The 5720-nt window shown below is 40.9% G+C and overlaps 1 pseudogene; it reads left to right on the forward strand.

Moving 5' to 3' along the window:
• Positions 1-5432: 5432 nt before the first annotated feature.
• Positions 5433-5525, forward strand: LOC123238451 (annotated as a pseudogene).
• The last annotated feature ends 195 nt before the right edge of the window (positions 5526-5720 follow it).

Consider the following 5720-nt stretch of genomic DNA (forward strand, 5'->3'; position numbering starts at 1 on the left):
ATCTCTAGTATCACTTCTCCATTGGCATTCGGGCTCTCAGCATTTTTTTGCATGGGGTATTGAATTAGCTTTGTCGAACTCCTTATAATTTTCTATCTCCAATTGGAGTAGGGAATGCTCTACTGGGAAGTATCTGAGCTCAGATCTGAACCCAGGGCCTCCTAACTCCAGTCCTGGCCTTCTATCTACTGTGCTTCCTAGATGCCTCATGGCTCTCTTGCCTTTTCACTGACTTTTTCACTTCCTCAAAGCCTACAATCTTCTCTTGCCTCACCTAGGCTTTATGATTTTCCACAGCTTCCTTTGAGCCTCAGCTCAAATCCTACATTCTGTAGAAGGCCTCTGTTGGCTTCTGCCTTGATCCTCTTCTCATTAAGTCTACATAATATATGTCTATATATACTACATAAGTCTACATAAATATACCTAAAATGTACAGATTTATTTTCATGTTGACTCCTCTATTGGAATATGAACTTTTAAAGGGAAGAGACAGTATTTTTTGCCTTTTTTTTTTTTAATATCTCCAGTGCCTAGTAAGTATCTTGCCAGGAACTTAGTACTTAATAAATGCTTCTTGACTAATTAAACATGATGACATCAGATAAAAACTCAGACTAATCACGTACTTTCACAGCTATACAGTAAACACTCTTATAGATTATAAATCCCTAGTGGACAAGGACTGGGTCTTGCCTCTTTGCTGGGAGTTGATCTGTGAAAGATCATTTGAATAAGGAAAATAGGTTAACCAAACTTATCCAAGTAAATAGATAAGAACAATTTGGAATTAGCATACTAAGTGGTGGTCAGGGATTGCTTCTGTATTGTTTAGAGGTGGGTTCAGTCTCCTAAGTAGGTTAAGCACTTCCTGTTTGAAATCTCATTATCTTCTTGATTTCTTTAGCACTTTTCTACCAGTTAATTCAATACCAAACCCCCTTTTTTTAGCATAATTCACATCCACATAACACCAAATATTAAAACAATGGTTTTCTAATTGATTCAGTTTTTCTTAAACACTTACCTTCCATTCTAAAATCAGTACTAAGTATTGTTCTAAGGCAGAAGAACAGTAAGGGCTAGCCTAGGCATTTGAAGTTAGGTGACTTGCCCAGAGTCACACAGCTAGGAAGTAAGGCCAGATTTAAACTAAAACCTCTTGTCTCCAGGCCTGGTTTTCTATCCACTGAACCATCTAGCTACTCCTACAATTGATCAATTTAAAAAAAAAATAACAAAGTTTACTTCATTCTCATTTTTTTCTGGTTTTCTTAGTCAAAAAAAAAAAAATCTCCCAATAAATTCCCAAGTTTAAATTGGAAAAACTCATTTCACCATTTTTTTTTCTTCATCAGCTAAATAGTGTTTAAGATCACATTTAAAGAGATGACAGCACATAGGGAAAAGGAATTGAGAGAAAAATACATTTAAAAAAAGGCTGGGAAAGGAGAGAGAAAAAAGAAATGAGAGGCTGGAAAGGTGTGAAGGGGTAGAGATAAAGAAAGGGAGAGAGAAGCTAATAGCCAGCCCACCTAATTATTCTAATCAGGCCAAATTGGTGATTTTTCTTAATAAGGGTAAATTGGATTCTGAACAGATGTGATGTGGGTGGAGTCTGGTGCCTGGAACAAAAGCAATAAAGAACCTCTCTGTCCAGATCACCAACTGAGTAGCTCCAACATGGTAGAAGATAAGTGTTTTAAGGAAGTCTGCCAGGATCCAGGACACAGGGACACACACTTAGCCTCATTGTTGTTCTCTTACTCACACACCTCTTTTGTGTCAGAAATGGTCACAGCCAAAGGATCAGGGTCATAGAATACAAATCATAGAAGCACAGAGACATGGTATTACAACCTATAGGAATACTTCTATTATTGTCCCTAAGTATCTCTCATGTGCAGGTACCACCACACCTGAAATTCCACTCTTGCTTCCCCTCCACATTCTCCTTTTGTTCTTTTGAAATGTAAATACCCTGGGAAGGGTAACAAAGTCACTAACACCTGAATGTGAATTAGTTTATCATTTTGCTTACTTTCACCACAGGAAAGGCTGGGCTTTAGACCATGGTTGGCAATTTTAGGGAATTTAGGAAGAGTGCAAAAAGTAGAAATGGTGATCATCAAAGAAAGGCTCTTTGGGAAAGTAGGGGAAAGAACTCTGAATTTTGAGTCAGGAGACCTCAGCTCAGCTACTTGGGCAAGGCATTTTCCCTTTTCTTCTCAGTTTTCCCTGTAAAGAGTCAGAAGACTTGGGTTCTTGTCTCATCTTTCACACTTCCTATCTATGTGTTCTGGGCCAAAAGACTTAACTTCCCTGGACTTCAGCTTCCCCCTCTCCAATGGAGAGAATTAAATGTGATAGCCCCTGAAGACCTTTGCAGCTCTAGTTCTGTTTCCTATAAAGTAATTTGAACTAAATGATCTATAGCAGTGATGGTGAATCTTTTAGAGACCAAGTGCCCAAATGGCAACACTCACATCCACATGTGAGCCCCCCACCTTACTCCAGACAGGGAGGGAGGAAGTACTCCCTTTGGGCTACTGGGCAAAGGGGTGGATAAAGTGAGGAATGTCCTCAGGTGTGCATGGAGATGGGGAAGGGAACAACCCACTATGGCCTACATGCCATAGATTTGCCAACATAGGTCTGACTACAGGGTCTCTCCCAGCTTTAAAACCTGTGACTTCATAATTTTGCTCAGGATGAAGTCCTGAATGTACACACACTGGCTGCAGAGACCCTCTCATAAGCACACACATACATATGAATACTATTACAACTTCATACTTCAATGCATACACTGCTCCAGTCACATAGATTCCCAGGTAACCTATAATACATACCCTCTGCTCAGAGGGGTATCTGGTCAGACCTCTGCCCTTGGCTATTGTCAGTCTGTTAGCTTTGGGAGCACTTCAATTCTCCCTGCTGTTGCAAACCCATTTGCTGCTAAATCACCCTCCCCTTGGCACCCTGGACTGCTAAATTGGTCTCAACTTGCTGTATTTCCACCCACCACCTTAGTCATTATTCGCTGGCAGAGCTAGGAGAGTGGGTGTAAGGCAGCCGAACATTATATTCCTGCTGAAAAAGAGAAAGAGAATGTGTATGAGAGAGAGAGAGAGAGAGAGAGAGAGAGAGAGAGAGAGAGAGAAGTGGGGGGAAGGGGAAAGGAGGAGAAAGAAGAGAGAGGAGAGGTAAAAAAATGATATATCCATGGAGAATATAAAAAGAGAAGGAGAAAATTAGGAGAATGGGCCCATGAGGCAGAGAAAGAACTGTGCTTTTCACTAGCCAAAGATGAAATATATAGAACCTTTTACAGACATGGATTTCAGTTTAGGAAGAAAGGTGAATGGAATCATTATCAAAGTAAATTGCCTCAATAATCCCAGGTAACATTCCTGTTGTGTTTTAAGGTTTATGAAGCAGCATTATCCATAAAACCCTGTGAGATAGGTAAAGTAGTATTCTCCTAGCTCTTCCATGGACCTTTAAGACCTTTGATTAAGTCACTTAGTGGTCCTCAGTTTCTTCATCTGTAAAATGAAGAGGTTAATGGTCTTTAAAATCTCTTCCAGCTCTAAATTGATGACGCTATGGTCTCTACCCTACAGAAAAAGAACCTGAGGCTCAGAGGTTAAGGAACTTCCTAAGGTCACACAGCCAGGAAAAGCCAGAACCAGTAAATGCACTCAGGTTTCCCAACCTCAGATCTATGCTTTGTCATATCTCTCTGCCTCCATAAATGAGAGATAACACTCCCAGAGTCATTTCTTAGGGATAGGAAAAGTTCCTCTTCAGGGTCCTATCTCTTCATAATCTTTTCTTCCTCCTTTGGATTCCCTTAGCATTTACTATCTGTACTCATTATTTGGTACTTAAGGCACAATTAAGAAGATGAGACAATATAGCCTATCTCTCCCCAGTGGCATTATAAACTCTTTGAAGGCAGAGGTCTTATTGCCTAGTTTTATCCCCAATAACTAGCACAGAACCCTGTGCATAGTATATTTGGGGAATGGTTAGCCTTTGATGTTGTTATTGCTGTTTTTAATGAGATTGAGTCCGCTATGGTCACTCTCCTGTTTCCTTTCTAAGCAACCTCACCCTGGCCCAGTGTTCAGAAGCAAACGTCTCCCTTAGACTAGAAGATTCAGGCAACCGAGAAAAAGAAAGAGAAAGAGAGGAAGGGAAAAAAAAACTTTTAGGTTAATTCCCATCTTCCATCTCTTGAAATTCTTGAGATTCTACTACAAAATTGTAGTAGGTCAAGTTGCCCAGCTTTTTTTTTTTAATGAATTTGGAAGGAGTGGATCAAGGTCTCTTCTCTGAACAAGATAGAGGTCTAGAAAACTTTCCCAAGCTATTCCATTTCAGTATAGAAATCTCTTCCCTTTGGTTCATGGCCACCTACTCCAGCCATCTGGCCTTGCATAAGAGGAGAGATAATTTCTTATTTCAGACAGTGGGGGGAGGTATCTGGGACTGGAGGTAGACCTGGTATCATCTGGCAGAATGGAATGACCTTGACTAGAGGTTTTCTGAGTCACTGATAAGGTTTACTTGGTCTCCAGAGAAGAGAGTAGGAGAAGAAAGAAGAGCCTTTTATGTTTTGGCTCCGGACCTAATTGCCCTAACAATCCCATCTCCTCTACCCACAGCTCCAGGCTGATGGGAAGACATTAGAAATACAAGTCCTGCACGTTGGGAAGCTAAAGAGGCAAAGGCATTTGAGTCACAGAGTTTGCCAGTTCTGGGGAGACAGTCTCCCCCTTACAGATCAGATTCCTCCAACCCTAACAAGTAGGTGAAGAAAACAAGAGCAGAGGCGTTCCTCTAAAGCGAGCCCTTTCTACACTCCACCTGGCTTGTAAGGTGAGCTCTCCCCTTAAAGAGGCTTTGGAAGAGTCCCATCTGTAATCATTTTCTACTTCTCTGCCCTGTCTGCAGCTGTCCCTCGGAAAAAAACTCTTAACAATGATAGCGTGAAAATAAACAGGTCAAAAACACCCAGTGAAGATCTAGTTTTGGGGGTAGGGGTACGGAAAGAATCTTCTGTTCTCATGAGACTAGGTTCTCTTGAGGCAGGTCAAAACAATAATGTTGAAAGAAAAAGTTACCGTGCTATTCAAAACTTTCTAATAATATCCATCCTTTACAACTTTTACATAGAGCTTTCTGATTTTGAGGGGGTTTTGCTATTTCCCAGCCTAGGCCCAGGTACTTAAGACCCCTAAGCTTCAAAACAAAATTATCTACTGTGCTCCTTCATGGAGGAAAGATTTTAGTCTTAAATTGACTAATTACCTTTGAACAAGTTGTTTAATTTATCTGGACCTCAGTTTCCCCACTTATTAAATGGAGCTAAGATTTTCTCTGTGCAACTGACAGGAATACTATGAAAATCTATTAATTCATACTTGCTTAAGCATCACATATATTAAAATTGGAAAGATAAGGAGATATGCATGACCCCTGCACAAAACACAACTCATGAAGCAGTCCATTTTTTTCCCCTCTGGCCCTGTCTCTTTGAAATTTTTGAGTGAGAGTTTAGGGAGTACCCATATGGTGTCAGCTTCACTAGTCTCAGCATGTTTCCATGTTTCCCCACAATGAGGGATGGAGGGAGGAAGGGAGGGAGGGAGGGAGGGAGGGAGGGAGAGAGAGAGAGAGAGAGAGAGAGGGACAGAGAGAGAGAGAGAGAG

The sequence above is a fragment of the Gracilinanus agilis genome, chromosome 2 (assembly GCF_016433145.1).
Source record: "Gracilinanus agilis isolate LMUSP501 chromosome 2, AgileGrace, whole genome shotgun sequence".
NCBI lineage: Eukaryota > Metazoa > Chordata > Mammalia > Didelphimorphia > Didelphidae > Gracilinanus > Gracilinanus agilis.